General features: G+C 44.5%; 1 protein-coding gene across 5 annotated transcripts in view; it reads right to left on the reverse strand.

Annotated features, from left to right (window-relative positions):
• LOC115176735 (semaphorin-6D) overlaps positions 1-24571 on the reverse strand; it is a 152038-nt gene that overhangs the window by 99314 nt on the left and 28153 nt on the right. Inside the window, exon 1 of one of the 5 annotated variants that reach the window (XM_029736974.1) lies at positions 18741-19019. The exons of the other annotated variants lie outside the window; for them this stretch is intronic. The gene's annotated coding sequence lies outside the window, so the exon portion shown is untranslated. Of the gene's footprint in view, positions 1-18740; positions 19020-24571 lie in introns of those variants that run through there. 5 annotated transcript variants of the gene reach the window in all.

Consider the following 24571-nt stretch of genomic DNA (forward strand, 5'->3'; position numbering starts at 1 on the left):
TAAACTCGCCACCTTCCAGTTGGATGGAGCTGCTAACCCTGATTCTCCATTCACATCAGGGTACGTCAGGGACCTTGGGCTGCGAGTGCCTATGGGACTATACGTCTCAGTACTGTCAGCTGTCACTCCTTTCAGAGTTGATAAAATGATCATGGGTGACAATGAGATATATCGCAATAATTAGTGGAATAACAAATCAATTAACTGTAATAAATGGAGCTGAAAGCCTCCATACACAAGGGGGTGTGAGAGAATGTCTGAATGCAGCGCACACTGTTTGAGTACTCATATCATGTCCCTTTGACTGCAATAGGAACACACATAATTCATTTATGGGGTGAATGGCAACATTCCATATTATGACAGTGTGAAATTGCAAGCCACTTTCTGGTCTATGGGATACTGAATCTTTATAAAAACATACAAGGGAAAAAAATAAACAATAGGACAGAATTTGTGAAAATTATAGAACTACAGCGTTTCAGCATCACCGTTTCTCAGCGCTAAACTTTTGGAAAAGTTTTGGCAACAGGCTTTTTGGCAACAAACTTTTGGTTTGACAGTTTACAGCAACACTTGTACGAGCAAGTCCAAATAAATGACTGAATTATTATCATTCAGAAAGTTCTGTCCTATTGTTTAAAGACCATCTTAGCAACACAAGCTACTTCGAACATACCATCGCTGTGATGCATAGGATCTTCAGCCATGTGGACAAGGCTTTCTATTTTCAGTTCATTATTTCCATTACCGTCACTATCTGTGTAGCAGGAGAAGGAGCTGCTCTGTTGATTTGGTCTCTCGCCATCTCTCTCTGGGACAGGGGATTAGGCGATGGTTGGCGACGGGGGCTCGTTCGCAGTAGAAACCTGCCCGTCCTGCGTGAATAACGGTGACAGTGCGAGTCACGTTCGACTGACGAGCGGCAGGAAGCCAGGCGGGCAGGCAGCGGCTTATCTGCCAAAACAGCTGGAGTGCTCCACATCCCCAGCTGTGAGCGCCGCCGCGACTGAATGACCCCACGTAGAGAGAGAGAGAGAAACAGTATAAAAAGAGAAAATTGGAAAGCGTGGTAGAGGGAGAGAAAAACTAGGTGGGAGGAATCACACTCGCTCTCTACTTTTTGCACTCCCTCACCTGGAGATTACACTAGCCTTGTTCCGCTGTTCACTCACGGCTCGTTCCACCTCCTCTGCTGCCATTTCAATATAGTCCCAATGTAACGCATCCGGAACGCACAGGAATTCCATTTGGGGCAGCGCTCTGTGCCAAACTCATCTCTGGAGCCTGTGAAGGGTTGACTAAGCATGGGGGGCCGCTGTCAGGGAGCTGTACTGGGCTTTGTGGAAGGTGTGAATGTGAGACCCAGGTGTCACTTTAATTGAGACTGAGATACTGCTGTAGGAGCAATACAACTGAATTGCGGGTGGACATTTTAACTTTGCAACAATGTATAACCTTACTGAGATAGTGGGATGAATAGCTTTTGCCTCTAAATAAACTGAAAGTGTCTCATCCCCAGTCACAGCCATAGACCCAGAGAGGGTTAAGTCCCCAAACAGCAAAAGGAAAACAGCGATCTGTCAAGGAGTCTGTCTGCTGCATCTGCACACTGGCTCCTCTTTCTGCCGTTGTAATGAAATTACAGTGGGCCCCGTCTGATTGATGAAAGTGTCATGTATGCGAGTGCCTCTTTTACATAAAGGAGAGGCTCTCCCGCAGACTGCAATTCATCATCTGACAGTCGGATGGCTCCATTCGTCTTAATTCACGCCAGACCCAAAAGCAAGGGCCCGGGTCGTGCAGCCCTGCCTCAACCTCCCTGCTCGGGTTGGAGAGGGGTTGGCGGGGCTATCAACGGAGTTTAACCTTGTTATTTACTGCCACTCAACCTCCCTTAAGACAGAGTGTATGCATTTTTCTGGGTCCAGTAAAAGATGAGACAATACAAACAACAAATGATTACTCAGATCCTGTGCTCTCTATGTATTCCTATGGCAGTCCCTACAATCTATATGAAGACAGGCCTACACCGCCCAAGGGTTGTAATGAGGGGTCATTGTAATAGAGGCCTATTCATCCCTTAGTACCACCCAGACTGCAAGGAACATTCCCCCCAACATCAGCCAATAACTCTGCCACTTTTAACCACCGCCACACTCTACACGGAAATGTCACCCTCCCCAAATAGACTGCCACAATTACAAGTGAATCCTGATCAAAATACTCACCGGCAGATAGAGCGTAAAATATGGTGTGATCACACACTACAGTGAATCCTGCTATCCAGGGTGAGGTAAGAAAAACCCTACCAGCCCAAAAAGAGAAAAGTCTCATCTCTAACTCTGAGGGTAAACTGCTGGTCAGTGCCATCTGGGATATTTGGGACGTCCTTACCCTAAATCCTAACCATAACCCCTACCCTAAGCCATTTTCACTTCAAATGGGGGGGGTAGTGACATCCCAAGGATTCCGGATAGTGCAGACTATACACTGCCAGCCTTATGTTGTTTGGCCAAGCCACATGTGAAAGAAACAAAGCCTATGGCTGCAGTCCATAACCTACCATGAAAAAACATGGTTATTTGAAACGTCATTACATTGCGTGACTGTTTCTTTTGACTCATGTAGTGAATACAAATGGTGCTTTAGAAATGTGTTTGTCTCAGCAAGTGAGAAAATACCTCTATTTTTTTCTTTCTCTCTTTCATTGTTCTTGGCAAGTCAGCAGGGGTAATTGGCATGCATGCCCTGGCAGTGCACTCGACGAGCCAGGTCTTGAGTTTGGGCACGGAGCACAACGGCTCCGCTATGCCCACGTAACTTGTTTAAAGCCATGATTCAGCTACAGGCAGCGTCCTGTAGGGCTCAACTGATGCAATCCATCACTGCAAATCCATTTCTCTGGGTGAAAACAACTGATCCACACTGCTCTCTCCCCACACAACCCCCTGCAACCAGTTACCACTCCTTACCACTCCTTCAGAGTAAACAGCAGGAATGAGGCAAAACTAAAGAAGGCTGGGAGGTGGCTAACCAGCCACTACCCTTACAGCCATGAGTCAAGCAGCCATGAGAGAAAAGCAGTAGCGGTGATAAGGGGCTAGGGATGAGGGGGAGGATTTCAAGGGGCTCGCATCTTCTCATTAACTTTGGCCAGGCTCGGGGAGTGTGGGAGGATGAGGTGGAAGGAGGGATTGGTTTAATGAAGACCCCTGCCGTGAGGGTCCGTCTCCTAACTGCGCTGCCCTGTGAGTAAGCTTGGCTGACAGATGGGCTGCGGAATTGATCAGTAGAGACTGTCCAGAGACCTGAGCAGACAGAGACGCTATATATAGGAGTTCATCCACGATTATAGATATGAAAACAATGATTTCAGGATCTGCTAATCAAGAGGAAAGGTTGTATTTGAAGTGGATGCGCAGCTGAACTTGAGGGATGAGATTTTTACTCAAGGTGCACCACATCAGAAACACTTCTACTAATTCTTTATCAAAACAGAAAAACATGGCACACGCAACACCCCAGAGCGCAGGAGACTGATGAATAAACGTCTGTGCAGGTGTGCTCAGGTCAGTTTTCCCCACGAATTAAGAAAGAACCGTCTGTCATTTGGTATCATCCCTGCCCTGGCGCTGTCACTCCGCTGTCCTTCTGAGAGCTGTCCTACTTTCAGCCTCTGTGTGACATCCATCTTTTCAACCTCCCTGCCAGTCTCATTCTTTTGTTCAAGGCTCAGAGATGGAACCCGGCAATTCTGTCATCTGCAGAAGCTCAATACCTGCCTGCCGCACTGATAAGCAGACAGGTGCTAGTCGAGGCAGAATACAGCACATGCAGTCACAGGGAGGGCGCCTATTTGTTCCATATAACCCAAGCCGAGCATTTTGAATCAAGCCCTGAGGACAGGGAATATGGCTTTTCTTTGTTGCGGGCCCAGAATTTAAACCCTGCGTGAGTGACCTCTCAGGCTAAAGCTTCCCATATCCCCCCTGTGTTATTGCAAAATTCATGCCAAAGGGATATAAGGACAGTTGGGAGAGAGTAGAGTATCTGAAATGTTCATTTTGTTTAACCTATTGGTAATCTCATTGTATGTATAATTATAGTGTCGCTTGGCCAGTGAGCAGGTTAGATATGTATGCACTCTCACTTCTGTCACTGTTGACAACACAGGCAGACATAATTAGCATAGCACAGAAGGATTAACGTGTTACCACACCGCTCATTTGCCCTGTATTGTGCACTTTTGTCAGTGCAGACAGTGTTCTGGACTAGCAAATGTGCAGACAGTGTTCTTTGTCCGGACTAGCAAATATGAGATGAAAATGTATTTTCTATTGACGTCAGTAGATGCTTTTTCTTACATCTCTATAACCCTTTAAAAACGTCCTTGCAAGGTAACAAGGGCTGCTAGGCGCCCAGTTTCAGATAGCTCAGTGGTACTCCCTGGGGGCTCTGAAACCTCTAGCTGTTCAGAGCACAGTCACCATAGTTACTACCGCTTGATGCTGCTGGCAAATAGACTGACCACAATGGGGTACACGGGAGGGCACTGCCAAACACGCTAAGGGTCTTCACACACAAACAGCTAGAGGGCACCAGAATCGCCCTTCTAATGCCATTCAGGGAATGCCAGTTAAGGTTAGTACTTTCAGGATGTTACCCGAATGCTCTTTTAGGAGAAATGGACAACTACAGGGGAAGGACTTGCAGGCTGGGTGCCTCTGTCTCTTGGCACAACGTGGAATGTATAATTAGGGCCTTAAAAAACAGGACATCGCTCTCTTAAATGTCACATCCTTGTGAGGAAAACGGGGACGGTGGCGAGTTAGATTGACTTCTGTGAACTGATTGATGCCAGTGTTTATTTACCTTTCCCTCGGCAATTCATGCTCCCCATCCCTGCCTTTCCCTCCCACTCGCTCTTTCAGCGCTCCCTTTCTCCCTCTCCGTTCCGCTGTTTACTTTGTGATGCATGGCTTCATTTCAAGTTAGGCTTTTAACCAGAATGAGATTACAATCTGTGCAATTGTGCGGAAACAAGATAGATCTAGCAAAAAAAAGGGGGGAAAAGGGAAAGAATGTAAGAATGGACAGCAGTAGCACTTTTATAAGTCCTTCCCTTTCTGATGTACCGTATTCTCTCCTTACCAAAACATGTCCTGTTGCATTGAACTTAAAAGTGGAGGTTCTGATAAGGTGTCCTGCAGACCAGACAGTGCTTAAAACTGAGACCATGGAAGAAGGTAGGAGGAGAGAAGAAACAAATATCAGAGTGGTTTGTAATGAGAGGCGACACTTGAAGAATGCAGCCGGCAGCAGCCTTTTAAATGGCAGGCATCGTTACCGGGCTGGTTTCATACCATCAGAAGGGCAAAGACAAAGATAAAAGGGAGTATTGTTAATGGATGGGAAACACTAAGGGCTGACATGTAGCGACTGAACTAGCCAAACTCGCAATGTCACGGAGGATGCATGACAAAATACCACACAGTCCATGGATATGTAGGCTATTTGCGTTCATTTCCTGGTTCTGTCCTTGACATTGCTTTGTAATAGCACTACTTTTCCTGAGTAATGTCTAGTGATACAGTATCAAAATAGTAGCTTGGGGTACTCATTGAATAATTAAGCAATGCAAAAAAATTACTTGAAATAATAATTGCCTCTCTCTAAATTCCCACCAAATTAATCAAACAGGCACCAAAAAGATTGAAAAATGAACCATTCCTTTGCAGAGGTGAAAAGACTGTCATAATGGTTAATGCTTGGGTGGGGAAAACATTATTATTTTTTTTTACGAACTTCGAAGGAGCAAATTCATTTTAGCAAATTCATCCCAGAGGTGAGATTCCAGATTGTTTGCAATGGCTTTTCATGAAGTGATTACAGGAGTGGTGCAAAGGTAAAACGCCTGTCAAAGCAATGACTCAGGAGTATGTTCCCAACCCTCCCAACAGAGGGAGCTCAGCAATTCACACACACTGAAAAAAATGCTTTAATATTCTAAACGTCACAGGGAGAATCTGAAGAGACAGGGAATGAGTCTTATAAGGAAGAAAAAAAAACTGTTGAAGCTCTGAGGAGTTGAATGGGTTACACGCTGGCTGCCAGCTCGCTTTTCATCTCAGAGTTACAATTTGTTTGGAGAGTGTCATGGACATGCTAAAAAGAGAGGGCACACCCCGAAAGCCTTCCCAATGGCTGCAGACTTGCTAAACGTCACTCAATCTTTCAGTCAACAGGGAGGGAGAAAGGGAGAGAACAAGAGAGGGGGAGAGGAGAGAGAGAGGGGCTCATGCATCCTAATCCATGCCTCCTGTGGTGCTTGCAGTATAATCTGAGAAGAGACTATAGAGTTCAGGTTTCAAAGCAGGGAGATGTCGAGGGATTGGACCTGTTTTCCATTCCAGCCAGGCACACATGCATCTATATGCCAGCTGACTGTTCAGAGGCAGAATCTTTTGACTCTACAAGTTGGTCTCGTCTTTCGCTCTATCCAAACAGATCCCACAGGCACTGAAAACCACTCTATATGTAGGACAATGTTCTTCTGTATCGGAGAGTCCACACATTTTTTGTTGTTGATGGTTGTTCCCTTCCCTTGGTGGTTGCAATTTAACTTGTTCTAATTTTGAACCGAATTGGCTTATATGAAGCTTTCATTGCCTAGCCCACGCTGGTATAAGAGCCATGAGCAAGAACCAATGACTGTTACAAAGTTATCCCTATCTCAGATAAATATCAACCAGCTCTTGGTGGATTCAGCTGGATCCTATTATTTCAGCTGGTCCTGTAAAAACAGTGTCTGCAGGTGTTTTGGCTCGCTCAAGAACCAGGCGCTAATGTTGAACATGCAATCAAACGTCAATGTGCTTTAAGCATCAAATTCTGTGAATGACAGCGTGGTGAAGAGCCCCTTCTCTTGGCTGACATGGCTGCTTTGAATATCAACACATAATGTAAAACGGTGATTAAAACCCAATTACAGCGCACCCCGATGAAAAGTCAATTAGCACTTTAGAGGCTGGGAACGGGCAGCTGCCAAGGTGAGGATAGAGGGAGAAGAGAAAGGAAACAAGAGAGAGATAAAGAGAAAAGGGCTGGAGGAGTGTGTCGGAGAGAAGAAAACAATCGCTGAGGGAGCGACAGAGAGAGCAGCAGTGAATGAGTCAGATAAACACAGCCTCTTGAATTCTGGAGTCAGACTGCGAGCACAATTTACAGTAGAAAAGGATTTCTGTCAGTCCCTTCACAAACCATCCATAAATTATGACCAATTTGCATTAGGAGGCGTTCAATTAAGAGCCCGATCCATTGTGGGACAAGCGGGGCCCTTTTCTGATGAGGCCCCCAAAAAACAAAGGTCCCTTATTCAAATAACTCCATTATACAGTCCCTGAGCTTCCCTCCAGGCCAAGTTCTTTCTGATTGATCATGCATTACTTATTTATGCACCCGTAATGACTGTTGAATATAAAAAAAGAGAGAAATGGAGAGAGGGAGGGGGGGAAAGCTCAGGCATGGTGCCGTGCTGGGAGCCCGCAGGGGAGTGGTCTTTAAATACAGTAGTGGTGACACACCGTCGCAGGAGCCGTGTCGCCATGGGAGAGCAGGCAGAGGTTTAACAGCATATGTGGCACAAATCAGCCGTCACGTAGAGCCCCTTTCATGACAAACCAGCCTGTGTCCCCATGGACTGCCCCACCGGAAAATAAATACATATAAATTAATAGTAGTGCTGCTTAACCCTTCGCATGAATTATTGAAAAATGGCTGAAATTAGTGATACACGCAAGGCTCTCGTGCTGAAGAGGTTTTTAAGAGGGTAATGAGAGGGTTAGGACAAGAGGAGATCATTTCAGAGAGCTGCCAACCTGGGGCTGACATGCTTCAAGTGGATGTCTTTTGAAGTGTTTGGCTGCCTTTTAAACAGTTCATGGAGTGGAGGAATATTTCAGGAAAGCTGAGAAAAGCACCACAGATAGAATAGCAAGAGAAAGTAAGGGCCTGGTCTTTAAACACATTGCATTTGCTTGTAACTCAAGATATTTGGCAGAATCCAAGACGGCATACACACATACACACATACAGGGCAATCAATTGACGCACGCACCACCAGCAGGACTCCGGCACGCACACACACACGCACACACACTCACTCATCACCCAGTGAAAACAACCACAGGGTCAAATGTTTACTCTGAGCATTTTTCCCAACATCTGAGGCCTGGAAAGGTCTGGGAATTCAGACCAGTGTTATCTGAAGAAAAAGTCTACAGGATATCAATTAGGGTCACTGACAGTGCATGGGCCAGACAGCCAGCAGTTTCAACTGTACTCTCGCCAACAGCGCCAATGGCCATTGCCTCATCTGTGTGTGTGTGTGTGTGTGTGTGTGTGTGGTTAATAAAGAATGAAACACTCAATGGGCATGAATCACAAATAGAACAAGCCTCAAAAGCTGTCCTCCCTCTACATTAGTGTGTGAGTGTTTCTTGTAATGCTGGAATTATTCTTTGCTTCTCTTAGTATTTTTTAGATGGTGTGTGGGTGTATAAGACATGCGAATGTATTTACATGCAAATTAGTTATTCCCTCCACTGTGTTTTTTGGTTTGTGTGCAAATTTTAAGCCACCACCCAATTACCTCAGGGGACCAGACTTGATAGAGCTCAAAATAGTTGGCTATTGGCAAAGTCCATCCACAACCCACAAGGAAGAGTCATCCAAGGATTCAAGCTGTTTATATTACTCCACAGAAAACTGCATTAGATTCATTTGTCATGGTTTGGGCATTAGTCAAGGCAATACCAGCAGAAAGCTGCATAGGCATCAGCTGAAAAAGACTCATGGCTTATCTGGATTCTCCTAAATGGGGGTGAGTGCACAGAGAGGACAACACTATGCACATGTTTTTCATTTCAGCCTTCACTTCATTACTGCAATAACAATAATCATAGTGTTGTGGTGAAAAGCTGGAGGCATCGCTCAAATGATTTAGCAGAGACCAGATTCTCAGCAAATGGCGGCCGATGCCTTGGAAACCCTGCGTGAGCGCCCATAAAGGAAATCTTTTAGGAGTAGAGTCAACTCTCGGCCAGGATGCTCCAACATGTTCCCGCAGCATTACCATTTTAAAAAGAGAGGAGAGGAACACACCAGGAGAGAGAGTGAGGGGAGAAGGTGAAATGGTGTGTTTCATCCCACTGACTTCTGGGAACCTATAGAATACAGGCACAGTCCAATCTGAATTGTTTTACTGTATCTTGTGTGCGTTTCAAAGTTCCGGTTACAACCCTTTGATACATACAAACACACAGGTATGATCAATCTACAGTGATCTCTGCAGCGTACACTCAAACCGGTGTGATTAGAACACTTCTTTAGAACGTCCAGTTACGATTGATGCAACAGTCAGCGTTTGAGATGGCCACACTTTTTTCACAGAAACATTTTGCACAAACACAGTCTTTACAATGTTATGTCCTCAATGTGAGCAGTTTATTTTGGGATGCCATGTTCAGACATTCACAGAAGTAGTGACAGCATAACACATTCTCATCCAAACCAGAAAAATGTAGGCTACATTAGTCCTAGCGCTGAGGAATGAGTGATCTAACACAAGTGGTTATATTTAGCTAACTCTCGCCTGACAGAAACCATAATATGAATTAGTTAATAACAATTACTATTTAAAATTCATCACAACATGGGTGAGCTCACCAGTGAATCAAAATAGTTGAGTAAAAAAAAAAAAACACTTTCTAAAAGTCAAAACATAGCTGGCAATTAGCTTAGCATTAGCTCATCATAATCAGTACAACCTTCAAAAAAGTGTGCAAGAATGCAAGAATCTGAATGCATGATTTGTTATCAGAACTTAAAAACGTGAATAAAACAGTAAATCAAATCAAACTTTGTCACATGCGCCGAATACAACAAGTGTAGACCTTACCGTGAAATGCTTACTTAGAAGCCCTTAACCAACAGTGCAGTTCAAGAAGAGTTAAGAAAATATTTACCAAGTAGACTAAAATAAAAAGTAATAATAAAAAGTAACAATAAGAATAACAACAACGAGTCTATATACAGGGGGCACCGGTACCAAGTCATTGTGCGGGAGTACAGGCTAGTTGAGGTAATCTGTACATGTAGGTGGGGGCGAAGTAACTATGCATAGGTAACAAACAAACAGTGAGTAGCAGCAGTGTACAAAAGGGGGGGTGGGGTCGATGTAAATTGTACGGTGGCAATTTTATGAAGTGTTCAGCAGTCTAATGGCATGGGGGTAGAAGCTGTTGAGGAGCCTTTTGGTCCTAGACTTGGCGCTCTGGTACCGCTTGCCGTGCGGTAGCAGAGAAAACAGTCTATAACTTGGGTGACTGGAGTCTGACAATTTTATGGGTTTTCCTCTGACACCGCCTATTATATAGGTCCTGGATGGTAGGAAGCTTGGCCCCTGTGATGTACTGGGCTGTTTGCACTACCCTCTGTAGCGCCTTACGGTCAGATGCCGAGCAGTTGCCATACCAGTTGGTGATGCCATACCAGGATGCTCTCGATGGTGCAGCTGTAGAACCTTTTGAGGATCTGGGGACCCATGCCAAATCTTTTCAGTCTCCTGAGGGGGAAAAGGTTTTGTCGTCCCCTCTTCACGACTGTCTTGGTATGTTTGGACCATGATAGTTTGTTTTGTGATGTGGACACCAAGGAACTTGAAAAACTCTCAACCCGCTCCACTACAGCCCCATCGATGTTAATGGGGGCCTGTTCAGCCGGCCTTTTCCTGTAGTCCCCGATCAGCTCCTTTGTCTTGCTCACATTGGAGGGAGAGGTTGGTGTCCTGGCACCACACTGCCAGTTCTCTGACCTCCTCCCTATAAGCGGTCTCATCATTGTCGGTGATCAGACCTACCACTGTTGTGTCGTCAGCAAACTTAATGATGGTGTTGGAGTCGTGTTTGGCCACACAGTCGTGGGTGAACAGGGAATACAGGAGGGGACTAAGTACACACCCCTGAGGGGCCTCAGTGTTGAGGTTCAGCATGGCAGATGTGTTCTTGCCTACCCTTACTACTTGGGGGCGGCCCGTCAGGAAGTCCAGGATCCAGTTGCAGAGGGAGGTGTTTAGTGGGCACTATGGTGTTGAACACTGAGCTGTAGTCAATGAACAGCATTCTCACATAGGTGTTCCTTATGTCCAGGTGAGAAAGTGCAGTGTGGAGTGCGATTGAGATTGCGTCATCTGTGGATCTGTTGGGGCGGTATGCGAATAGGAGTGGGTCTAGGGTGTCCAGGAGGATGCTGTTGATGTGAGCCATGACCAGCCATTCAAAGCACTTCATGGCTACCAACGTGAGTGCCACGGGGCGGTTAACTTCGCTTCCTTGGGCACAGGGATTATGGTGGTCTGCTTGAAACATGTAGGTATTACAGACTCGGTCAGGGAGAGGTTGAAAATGTCAGTGAAAACAATTGGACAGTTGGTCCGCGCATGCTTTGAGTACACGTCCTGGTAATCCGTCTGGCCGTCTGAATGTTGACCTGTTTAAAGGTTTTGATCACATCGGCTACTGAGAGCGTTACCACACAGTCATCCAGAACAGCTGGTGCTCTCGTGCATGCTTCAGTGTTGCTTGTCGCGAAGCGAGCACAAAAGGCACTTAGTTCGTCTGGTAGGCTCACGTCACTGGGCAACTCGCATCTCGGTTTCCCTTTGTAGTCCGTAATAGTTTTCAAGCCCTGCCACATCCGACAAACATCAGAGCCGGTGTAGTAGGATTCAATCTTAATCCTGTATTGATGCTTTGCTTGTTTGATGGTTCGTCTGAGGGCATAGCGGGATTTCTTATAAGAGTCCAGATTAGTCTCCTGCTCCTTGAAAGCGGCAGATCTAGCCTTTAGCTCGATGCGGATGTTGCCTGTAATCCATGGCTTCTGGTTGGGATATGTACGTACAGTCACTATGGGGATGACGTCATTGATGCACTTTTTGATGAAGCCGATGACGGAGGTGGTGTATTCCTCAATCCCATTGGATGAATCCCGGAACATATTCCAGCCTGTGCTAGCAAAACAGTCCTGTAGTGTAGCATCCGCGTTATCTGACCACTTCCGTATTGAGCGAGTCACTGGTACTTCCTGCTTTAGTTTTTGCTTGTAAGCAGGAATCAGGAGGATAGAATTATGTAACATCTTGCATTACGCTCCATACATAAGGTGTGCTACAGTGTTTTATTTGTATTAATTTATTGAACCTTTATTTACCTAGGCAAGTCAGTTAAGAACAAATTCTTATTTACAATGACGGCCTACCAAAAGGCAAAAGACCTCCTGCGGGGACGGGGGCTGGGATTAAAAAATAAATAACATAAATATAGGACAAATCACACATCACGACGAGACAACACTACATAAAGAGAGACCTAAGACAACAACATAGCAAGGCAGCAACACATGACAACAACACGGTAGCAACACAACATGGTAGCAGCACAAAACATGGTACAAACATTATTGGGCACAAACAACAGCACAAAGGGCAAGAAGGTAGAGACAACAATACATCACGCAAAGCAGCCACAACTGTCAGTAAGAGTGTCCATGATTGAGTCTTTAAATGAAGAGATTCAGATAAAACTGTCCAGTTTGAGTGTTTTTTGCAGCTCGTTCCAGTTGCTAGCTGCAGCGAACTGAAAAGACGAGTGTGTGCTTTGTGGACCTTTAACAGAATGTGAAAAAAAGTAACATCCCTTTTTCAGGACCCTGTCTTTCAAAGATAATTCATAAAAATCCAAATAACTTCACAGATCTCATTGTAAAGGATTTAAACACTGTTTCCCATGCGGGTTCAATGAACCATAAACAATTAATGAACATGCACCTGTGGAACGGTCTTTAAGACTAACAGCTTACAGACGGTAGGCAATTAAGGTCACAGATATGAAAATTTAGGACACTAAAGAGCCCTTTCTACTGACTCTGAAAAACACCAAAAGAAGGATGCCCAGGGTCCCTGCTCATCTGTGTGAACGTGCCTTAGCCATGCTGCAAGGAGGCACGAGGACTGCAGATGTGGCCAGGGCAATAAATTGCAATGTCCGTATTGTGAGACGCCTAAGACAGCGCTACAGGGAGGCAGGACGGACAGCTGATCGTCCTTGCAGTGGCAGACCACGTGTAACAACACCTGCACAGGATCGGTACATCCGAACATCACACCTGCGGGACAGGTACAGGATGGCAACAACAACTGCCCGAGTTACACCAGGAACGCACAATCCCTCCATCAGTGCTCAGACTGTCCGCAATAGGCTGAGAGAGGCTGGACTGAAGGCTTGTAGGCCTGTTGTAAGGCAGGTCCTCACCAGACATCACCGGCAACAACATCACCTACGGGCACAAACCCACTGTCGATGGACCAGACAGGACTGGCAAAAAGTGCTCTTCTCTGAGGAGTCGCGGATTTGTCTCACCAGGGGTGATGGTCGGATTCGCGTTTATCGTCAAAGGAATGAGTGTTACACCGAGGCCTGTACTCTGGAGCAGGATCGATTTGTAGGTGGAAGGTCCGTCATGGTCTGGGGCGGTGTGTCACAGCATCATCGGACTGAGCTTGCTGTCAATGCAGGCAATCTCAACGCTATGCATTAAAGGGAAGACATCCTCCTCCCTCATGTGGTACCCTTCCTTCTCATTCTGACATGACCCTCCAGCATGACAATGCCACTAGCCATATTGCTCGTTCTGTGCTTGATTTCATGCAAGACAGGAATGTCAGTGTTCTGCCATGGCCAGCGAAGAGCCCGGATCTCAATCCCATTGAGCAAGTCTGGGACCTGTTGGATCGGAGGGTGAGGGCTATGGCCATTCTCCCCTGAAATCTGAAATGTCCGGGAACTTGCAGGTGCCTTAGTGGAAGAGTGGGGTAAAATCTCACAGCAAGAACTGGCAAATATGGTGCAGTCCATGAGGAGGAGATGCACTGCAGTACTTAATGCAGATAGTGACAGCTACTTTTGATTTTGACCCCCCCTTTGTTCAGGGACACATTATTCAATTTCTGTTAGTCACATGTTCACACTTGTTCAGTTTATGTCTCAGTTTTTGAATATTGTTATGTTCATACAAATATTTACACACACACACACACACACACACACACACACACACACACGTTAAGTTTGCTGAAAATAAACACAGTTGACAGTGAAAGGACATTTCTTTTTTTGCTGAGTTTATCCCAGATAGGCAGGAGTGAGGCCTAAGAGGGTTTTATAAATAAGCATCAACCAGTGGGTCTTGCGACGGGTATACAGAGATGACCAGTTTACAGAGGAGTATAGAGTACAGTGATGTGTCCTATAAGGAGCATTGGTGGCAAATCTGATGGCAGAATGGTAAAGAACATCTAGTCGCTCGAGAGCACCCTTACCTGCTGATCTATAAATGATGTCTCCGTAGTCTAGCATGGGTAGGATGGTCATCTGAATCAGGGTTAGTTTGGTAGCTGGGGTGAAGGAGGAACGATTACGATAGAGGAAGCAAGTCTAGATTTAACTTTAGCCTGCAGCTTTGATATCTGCTGAGAGAAGGACAGTGTACCGTCTAGCCATACTCCCAAGCTCTAAACCCTTAGAGGTAGTAATCACACCTGTGGGGAGAGGGACCCTCTTCTTACCAAACCACATGGCCTTTGTTTTGGTGGTGTTCAGAACAAGATTAAGGGTAAAGAAAGCTTCTTGGACACTAAGAAAGCTTTGTTGTAGAGCATTTAACACAAAATCCGGGGAGGGGCCAGCTGAGTATAAGACAGTATCATCTGCATATAAATGGATGAGAGAGCTTCCTGAGCTATGTTGTTGATGTAAATTGAGAAGAGCGTGGGGCCTAGGGTTGTGCCTTGGGGGTACTCCCTTGGTGACAGGCAGTGGCTGAGACAGCAGATTTTCTGACTTCATACACTGCACTCTTTGAGAGAGGTAGTTAGCAAACCAGGCCAAAAGACCCCTCAGAGACACCAATATTCCTTAGCCGGCCAACAAGAATGGAATGGTCAACCGTATCAAAAGCTTTGGCCAAGTCAACAAAAATAGCAGCATAACATTGCTTAGAATCAAGGGCAATGGTGACATCATTGAGGACCTTTAAGGTTGCAGTGACACATCCATAACCTGAGCGGAAACCAGATTGCATACCAGAGAGAATACTATAGACATCAAGAAAGCCAGTCAGTTGATTATTTACACGTTTTTCCAACACTTTTGATAAACAGGGCAAAATATAAATAGGCCTATAACAGTTAGGATCAGCTTGATCTCCCCCTTTAAATAAAGGACAACCCGTGGCTTCCTTCCAAGCAATGGAAAACTCCCCAGAAAGGAGAGAGAGGTTAAAAAGGTCGGAGAAAGGCTTGGCAATGATAGGGGAAGCAACCTTAAAGAAGAAAGGGTCTAAACCATCTGACCCAGATGTTTTTTTGGGGTCAAGTTTCAGGAGCTCCTCTAGCACCTCGGGCTCAGTGACTGGCAGCATGGAGAAACTTTGTAGCGGGGCAGGAGAAAAAAAAATAGGGAGAAGCATCTGGGATAGTTGCATTAGAAGGGGTGGGAGATGAGGAAATGTTGGACGGGCAAGGAGGCATGGCTGAGTCAAATAGGAATCCTGACTTAATGAAGTGGTAATTAAAGAGGTCAGCCATGTGCTTCTTGTCAGTAACAACCGCATCATCAACTTTAAGGGACATGGGCAGCTGTGAGGGGGGGTTTTATTCTCCAGGTCTTTACTCATTTTCCTGAACTTCTTGGGGTTAGACTCACAGAGAGATCACGATCAAACCAGGAGCTGAACCTGACAGAGGGGATCAAGCTGACTCTATACCATTTTACAGAGGCCAGTTTATGAAGGAAGGCTTGCTCATTAAAGTTTTTTTAGCAAGCGTCTATGACAAATTGGGACAGGTCGTTTCACTGAGCCCCCATTATGAACGCAGGCTGTAAAACAGTGATCACTAAGGTCATTACAGAAAACACCAGACTGATACTAATCAGGATTATTTGTGAGGATAACATCAAGAAGAGAAGCCTTTTCTGGGTGTTTGGAGTCAAACCTTGTGGGATTGGTAATAATCTGATAATCTGTGTAACCAATAGAGAGTCAGAGTCCTGAGTGTGGGAACAAACATAGTCTGTTCCACAGTTGGGTAAAGAAAGTTTGTAGTCAACAAAGCATGAAGGAGTCATAAGGCAAATATCAATATACACAATAAAAAAAAATTAAAAAAAAAAAAATATATATATATATTTAACAACTTGGGGCTAGCCACTGTAAGTTCAGAGTCACTCGCCCCAACAGTGCACGTGTGCTGGAGGCGAGCGAAAGCCCGGGAGAGAGACAGGCCAGGGCAGACGGTGAACAGATCGCCAGGTGTAATCCAAGCAGCAGTGCAGCAGGCAATGGGAGTAGGTGTCACCCACTTGGGAGAAGATTTTATTTCTGCAGGCAGATTTCTTGTAGAAAATGCCAGTGGATGGTCTTTGAACAGTAGGAAGGAGCTTCAAGGCCTCTGGATCTGGGAGGGGTAGCCTGCCATTTGTTGGGCTCAAAGACTTTGACACCTCTCGCTTCACACGTCAGTGCTAATTAAAGTTGTATCTCTTTGTCCTAGCAAAGCTTGGTAGCCTGAGCATTCAGTCCTTATTAAGTAATATATATAATTGTAATGTATTTTTCTTCTTGGCTTTTGAAAGTACAAAAATTGCTTCAGACTAAGCATTACTCACTCAGCTCCAGGTTGGATGGGTTTTTCAGGTCTCTGCTTGTTTGCCAGAGCATTTGATGAATAGTTTGGGAATAATAATCCTTGAGTGTAGGAAGCATTCCAAGTAATTCCATCCAAAATCAGGTTGTAGGTTTGGAGTTTCAATTTGGAGTGAAGGTTATGTCGTTTAGGGTAGCATCCTGTATATGTCCATCCCAAAAAAATCTAAGTGTTTCTAACTCTAAATCTATCTATTTTTAAAAACATGCTGAAAAATGTGGGAGCTCATCTGCTCATGACCTCTATCAAGCAGAAACGACAACATGGTATACTGAAACTATAATGACTAATGTTGTTAGGCCCGAGATGAAGTCTAGGGCCGGAAAACCGTGCCAATAAATCCTCCAAACACCAGCTTTGAGGGCATTATCACTTTTATACAACGGGTTACCAACATATTCAAATAATGATTGACATATTTTAATTAAAAATGTTATTTTTATGAATTTAATCATACTATTTCATCATTCCACAACATATAGTCCCGAAACAAATCTAGGGTTGCTACCCAAGCTGTCTGGTCATTCGTTCATTGGTTCGGTTGCCAGAGATGCGACCCAGTCGTTCAGTCTTTTTGTTCTGTATCTATATGGACATGACCCAGTTGTTCGTTCTAAATGTTCCATTGCCGTACTGGCTGGCAACGTTCTTATGTCTTGCTTGCCAGCCAGCTAGCTAACTTAGGGTTAGTCACGACAAACAGCGCAGACAGAATAACAACATTTTACATTTACATTTTAGTCATTTAGCAGACGCTCTTATCCAGAGCGACTTACAGTAGTGAATGCATCCATTTCATGCATTTTTTTTGTACTGGCCCCCCGTGGGAATCGAACCCACAACCCTGGCGTTGCACACACCATGCTCTACCAACTGAGCCACAACAGTAGCTGCATTTGTTTAAGCTGTTTTCTAGTGACATTTATTTGGATACACCCATAACAAATGAGCTAATGAGACACGATTTCGCCTGGCATAGAAAATGTGCTTACTCATTAGGACACTGTTGTTCAGAGGAGCTAGCCAACAATACAGCTAACACAATAACTTCAAACTGAAGCTGGAAAGACTGCAAACTAGCTGCACCTCGTTTGGCTTACCTTTTTTCAATTGACATTTCTTTGTATATATATCCATAAAAATGATGCCAGCTGATTCATGATTTCGACTGGCTGAGAAACACTGCCTGCCTCTCTCTCTCTCGTCCTGACTCCTGACCCCTACACGTTCATTACTATGGGACAGTTGGAGACCGAATTTGAATATTGTAACAATGTTGCAAATGTCAGGGGCACAGAAAGGTTTATACAAATCTCCACTATTGAAAACTAAATGTTAGTCTAAAATAAAATGTGAGATAATGTCTAGATGCTTTTTATAGTGAAGATCCAGTTTATAACTTCCCTGCCTGGGCTGATGAAACAGTGAATTGCGCAGTCAGATGGAACAGAGTAAATAGCCATTTAAACGTCATAGATTTAACCGGTGGTAACTTGTGGAATAGATACCGGCTGGAATACGCTTTTAACCAATCAGCATTAAACCCACCCATTGTATAATGGGGTGAAACACACCTGAATTCAAACTGTTGTTAGAAAATAAACGCTTTTAGAAAATAATTAGAAATTGAAACATAGCCCATAGTTAGCAGGCAGTGTACCTTGGTTTGAGGGCAGCGCGGGTTAACTGCCCTGTTGCATAACAATCACATTTTGGAACAGTGTGTCACTACCTGCATTCTGAGTGCACATCACGCGCATAATTATTATATATTTTTTTTCAACTCACGCTGGGGCGACCGTTAGAGATATTTGGAACTCACACGTGAAAGGTGCATTCAAACATTTGACTGGAAATTGAGGAAAAATTCAGGAGATCTGTAGCAGAACCACTTAAACTCTCAAACATTCATTACCTGGTTAAAATGCCACTGTTAGCTGAGCTCTGTTCTCCCGATCCAATCTCTACACCGTTCACCACTGCATTGTTGCCAGGGTTGGTGGCAATGTTTTGAGATGGAGGTGTGAAGAGTCCTGCATCCGCAGTAGACAAGTGTTATCGATTTCTCAACCTCTTCAACCTCTCTAAGAGACACTGGGAAGGGCAAAACATTGAGAGGAGGGAACTCAGTCTCACACACATCGTTGTGTTGGTGTCATCATTTAGCTAGTTTTTCTGAGAACTGGTTGGTCTCCTCCACCCCAGGGCAGGTGCCTACAAGCAGGTAGTGACACCTGTTTCCACATGCTGTTGTTGGGCGTTCTCCACCAGCAGTTCCATCCTCTTTTCTTTTTAGTTGTTCAATGAGTTCCACCCATTCAACAGCTGGATGCAGGCACCCACACATGCACCGACCGATCTAGAACAGCTATTTCACGGCACACTGAAGCACAGACAGTGGCCACAAAGCCATATAGACTGAGGAATGGCTGTGGCTAATTGTTTCGCTGGTCTAAGCTAAACAATTTTGCCTGTTTTTTCCCTTAATCCCTTGGAATGCAGTTCTGGGTACGGCTGCAACGAAAGAATGTGACGTTTCTCACATACAGTAAATAACTGCTAATACCCATTCTATGGAATAAGCACAAGAGACATTTCTCAGACAAAAAGGCAGGCGATCATTACAGGGAATCACCTAACCTTGTGGAAAGTGTCCCCCATCTACCTGCTCTGCCCAATGGTCAATTCTTGACAGCTTGATCCCATGTTATATAGCCCCATGCGCTGTAGGAGGCCAGGAGTGAAAGACCGAACAAAACCTCTGCAAAAGTGTGCTTGACAGGGCAATCTGAGAGTAATGGAATTGAAGTTCTCTACTTAGAGCACAGAGTGGAGAATCTCCATGGAAACCCAGATCGTGGCTTGGTAGTTTTGAGCTTTCTGCAATTGAAACCCTTTTATTTGGAGGACCTTAGGTATGGTGCCATTTTGGAAGTGATTTCCTTCAGAAGTGTGAAAAACCCTGCTTACATACTGTACCTCACTTACATACTCTGATCTGCAAGGTAATCATGGCAGCCACACAGTGAGAGAAAGCCTTAGCGGTGGGTGATAAAGGCTGGGAGATTGTCAGAAGGCAGCATAACTTCCGAGCTGCTTGTTTCAGCAGTAATTATGGAGAGTGAACGGTACACTGTGGCTGGTGCTAAATAGCTTACAAAGCCTTTTGCTTGTGATGCAATGTCAACGAGCTACTGGAGGGAAGTCGATCGAATAAGTAAAAGTGACTATAAAGCCAAACAAAATGTCTTAAACAAAGACATAAGAAGTGGAAAGTGGAGAGACTGTTGGAGGGATGCAGAGGGAAGGGGGCAGGGGAAAGAGATGTGTTCAGAAGACTATGAATAGGGATGAGATTGGTTCACTGATGCGGTGTGCTCTCCAATCACAGGCATATTGAAAAATCTGGAGAGAGTGGAGATAAGGAAGGAGAAAAGAAAGGAAGAGAAGATGGGAATAAATAATGGAGTGGATGAGAGGGCTAGCATAGCCACGGGAGCAGGTGATTGAAAATAACCACCAACAGGATGAACAGATTGATAGAGATAGGCTGACAGAGAGCAAGGCTGTGTGTGTGTGTGTGTGTGTGTGTGTGTGTGTGTGTGTGTGGAGGGGGTTGCAGGTTGCTCCATCCTAATACCCATCACAAAGTACATGGAATCTACCACCTCCCTCGCCCCCCTGGTCTGCCCTAAGTAATCTCCTTTTCCCTCCACCTCTTCATCTGCCCTCCTTGTCCTTGTCTCATCAGTCTGCCCTCATCCCATCTCTCTCCCTGTGTCACACAGGTGCTTGAAAGGAAGGAGCTTAACCCATCTCTCAGGCTTGACCTGGCAGATATGGAAGGAGGGTGCCGGTGGAGCATGGTGGCAGCGGTAGGTACACAGTGTACAGTGCCTGTAGAAAGTCTACACCCTCCTTGAATTTCTTAACATTTTGTGTTACAAAGTGGGATTAAAATTGATGTAATTGTCAACGATCTACACAAAATACTCTAATGTCAAAGTGGATAATTTTTTTAATACATTTTTTTTAAAGATTAATGAAAAAGAAAACAATAATATATTTTGATTAAATAAGTATCCACCCCCAAGTCAATACATGTTAGAAACACCTTTTGCAGCGATTACAGCTGTGAGTCTTCTTGGGTAAGTATCATAACAGCTTTGCACATCTGTATTGTGCAATATTTGCCCATTATTATTTTAAAAAGTCTTCAAGCTCTGTCAAGGTGTTGAGGATCATGGCTAGACAGCAATTTTCAAGTCTTGTCAGATTTTCAAGCAGATTTAAGTCAAAACTGTAACTTGGCAGCTCAGGAACATTCACTGTCTTCTTGGTAAGCAACTCCAGGGTAGATTTGGATTTGTGTTTTAGGTTATTGTCCTGCTGAAAGGTGAATTCCTCTCCCAGTGTCTGGTGCAGGTTTAACTCTAGGATTTTGCCTGTGCTTAGCTCCATCCTGTTTTTCATCCTGAAAAACTCCCCAGTCTTTGCCGATGTCATGCATACCCAGACCATGATGCAGCCACCACCATGCTTGAAAAAAAGGAGGCAGTTACTCAGTGATGTGTTGGATTTGCCCTAAACATAAGGCTTTGCATTTAGGCCAAAAAGTACATTCCTTTGCATTCTGTATATTTGTATTCTTCTTTTCACTCTGTCATTTAGGTTATGTGGAGTCACAACAATGTTGTTGATCCATCCGCAGTTCTCCAATCACTGCCATTAAAATCACCAATGGCTTCATGGTGACATCCCCAAGCAGTTTTGTTCTTGTCATGCAGCTCGGTTCAGAAGGACAACTGCATTAGGACCATGCCTCAAGACTACCTGGCCTGATGACTCCTTGCTGTCCCCAGTCCACCTGGCCATGCTGCTGCTCCAGTTTCAACTGTTCTGCCTGCGGCTATGGAACCCTGACCTGTTCATCAGACGTGCTACCTGTCCCAGACCTGCTGTTTTCAACTCTCTAGAGACAACAGGAGCGGTAGAGATACTCTGAATGATCGGCTATGAAAAGCCAACTGACATTTACTCCTGAGGTGCTGACCTGTTGCACCCTCAACAACCACTGTGATTATTATTATTTTACCCTGCTGGTCATCTATGAACATCTTTGCCATGTTCTGTTATAATCTCCACCCAGCACAGCCAGAAGAGGACTGGCCACCCCTCATATGCTGGTTCCTCTCTAGGTTTCTTCCTAGGTTCTGGCCTTTCTAGGGAGTTTTTCCTAGCCACCGTGCTTCTACACCTGCATTACTTGCTGTTTGGGGTTTTAGGCTGGGTTTCTGTACAGCACTGAGATATCAGCTGATGTAAGAAGGGCTTTATAAATACATTTGATTTGATTTGATTTTTGTCTGGGTGGTTTAATACATCACCCACAGCATAATTATTAACTTCACCATGCTTAAATATATATTCACTGTCTGATTTGTTATAGTTACCCGTGTAACAATCACTGCCCTTCTCTAAGAGGATTTCGGAAAGCTCTGTGGTCTTTGTACTTGAATCTGTGCTTGAAACTCAATACCTGACTGTGGGACCTTATATGATCTGTCCACCATACATACAACATCTAACTTATGTGATTTGTTAAGCCAAATTTTACTTCTCAACTCATTTTAGGCTTACCTAAACAAAGGGGGTGAATACTTATGCAACGACAATTTTTTAGTGATAGAATTTTTATTAATTAGACATTATGGAGTATTGTGTAGATCAATGACAAAAAAAGAACAGTTCAATCTATTTCAATCCCACTTTGTAATGGAACAAAAGGTGAAAAATCTTCAAGGGGGTGTAGACCTCTATAGGCACTGTACATGATCTGGAAGAAATTGGATATTGAATGCAGGAAGGGACGAGGGCCCTGGTGGAAGATAATTTCGCCCACCCACATAGGGAGCAAGGGCTATGAGCAAGTCGATAATATTGAGTATGGGGAGGGGACTCCGGATCAAGAGGTTTAGTGACCATGTCCAATCCACCGGTGTCGGCATCCATAGAGAGGTCATTCATCATGGGACAGACAAACGGCAGTGGGGGAGGGAAGGTTTGCGATAAGAATGGGAAGCTCCAGATTGCACTACAAACTCAATTGGCTGCAAAAATGCAAGGTTGTGGTTCGGTAGAAAAGGTAAGATAACGACATGCATTTTAACACGAAAATAGGAAATGTCCTTGAAATGCACAGCCACGTACTAACTGAATGGGAGGAGTCGAACAAATATGGCGAGAGGTCAAGTAAGGGAAAGCAACTATTTTATTGTCTGTATTTATTAATGAAATGGGCCTGTAGTACTTCCATATAAATAAACTCCATTAAACACAAGCAGAGTGCATTTATATTCCAGCAAACGGCTTGCAATTACCTATTTACAAGACATACGTTGGCAATTAATACAGCAATCCCTGTAATGCTGTACCTAGGGAATTTATAAACATCAATTATATTAAATAGGAGAGTCAATGAGATAGAACTTGTAGCCTGCTGCAGCAGTCACAGCATGATACCACTACCAGTAAACATCCCCCTCAACGCTAACAAATGCTTCACTGGACAAAACCATCCAACTCCACCATGTAATTTCCAAGAGAAATTCTGATTGGGGGTTTTGTGATCTACTGAAAATACCAACAGTCTTCACATTGTAATAACCCAGAAGTCCCTTGACAGATAAAGAAGGAATAAAGGAGGAGCAAAAACAAACCAGCTAAGTGGAAAACAACCTGCCACTGTAAATCTCCAAGCCCTGCTCCACTGTCAATTTCGCTGATCAGACTGGTTCTTCCACATTATGGAGACAGCTCCAAGTCCATTGCTGCTTACAGTATCAATCTTTCACATAAACCATCCGTCTCATGGCCAGATCAATACACGCCGTCTCTCCAGCTCCCTGCAAAGGGTAGGCACTGTTTTTGTGGACGCTGGACAGAATACACTCCAAAACACAGGGCTCTACAGTGCGGCCATTTTACACGCATATGTGCCTAAATATTTGTGTGCGACCTGGAATTTCTATTTAGGAGCGCCAGTGCGCCTCGAAAAAAAAAATGGCCCAGATGAAAATTGCACTTCACTATAGCGCAGCCCCTGAGGGCCACTGAGAAAACACAGAGTGCAGATTCATGAACTCTTGCATTGTTCTCCTAAAATGTATGTGCTCCTACATTTTTCAACTTAGGCACACACGTGCTCCATTAAAAAGGTAAGAGTAAAGCCCTGATACACAAGACAGTAACTCTAGTCGTTGTATATTATCAATGCATAGTCACTTTACCCCTACCTACATATTAACTCAATTAAATCGACTAACCTGTACCCCCGCACTTTGACTCGGTACCCTGTAACTTTTTTTACTTTAGTTTGATTATTTTTTAGCAAATATTTTCTTAGTTAAGGGCTCGTAAGTAAGCATGTCACGGTAAGGTGACCACGGTAACCTGTTCAGTATTCAGCGCATGTGACAAATACATTTTGATTTGATTGAGAAGTTTCAAGTCATATTTCTGAAATTTCAAAGCTGACCTATAGTGGTTGCTCCATTAAAAGTTTTGCGATTATGCTGCGGGACTTTAGAGGTAATTTGTGGTCTAGTACGGTACCCTGCGGCACTCCTTCATTGCTCCAGACCAGCGCAAGGGGGAGTTAGATCACGGATTATGCTTTTGGGTCCCAAGGCGCTCCTATGTCTCTGTATTACTGTAGCCTACTCCTGACTGGTCTCTTTGTACAGC

Source organism: Salmo trutta, chromosome 37 (genome assembly GCF_901001165.1).
Source record: "Salmo trutta chromosome 37, fSalTru1.1, whole genome shotgun sequence".
In the NCBI taxonomy this organism is placed as follows: domain Eukaryota; kingdom Metazoa; phylum Chordata; class Actinopteri; order Salmoniformes; family Salmonidae; genus Salmo; species Salmo trutta.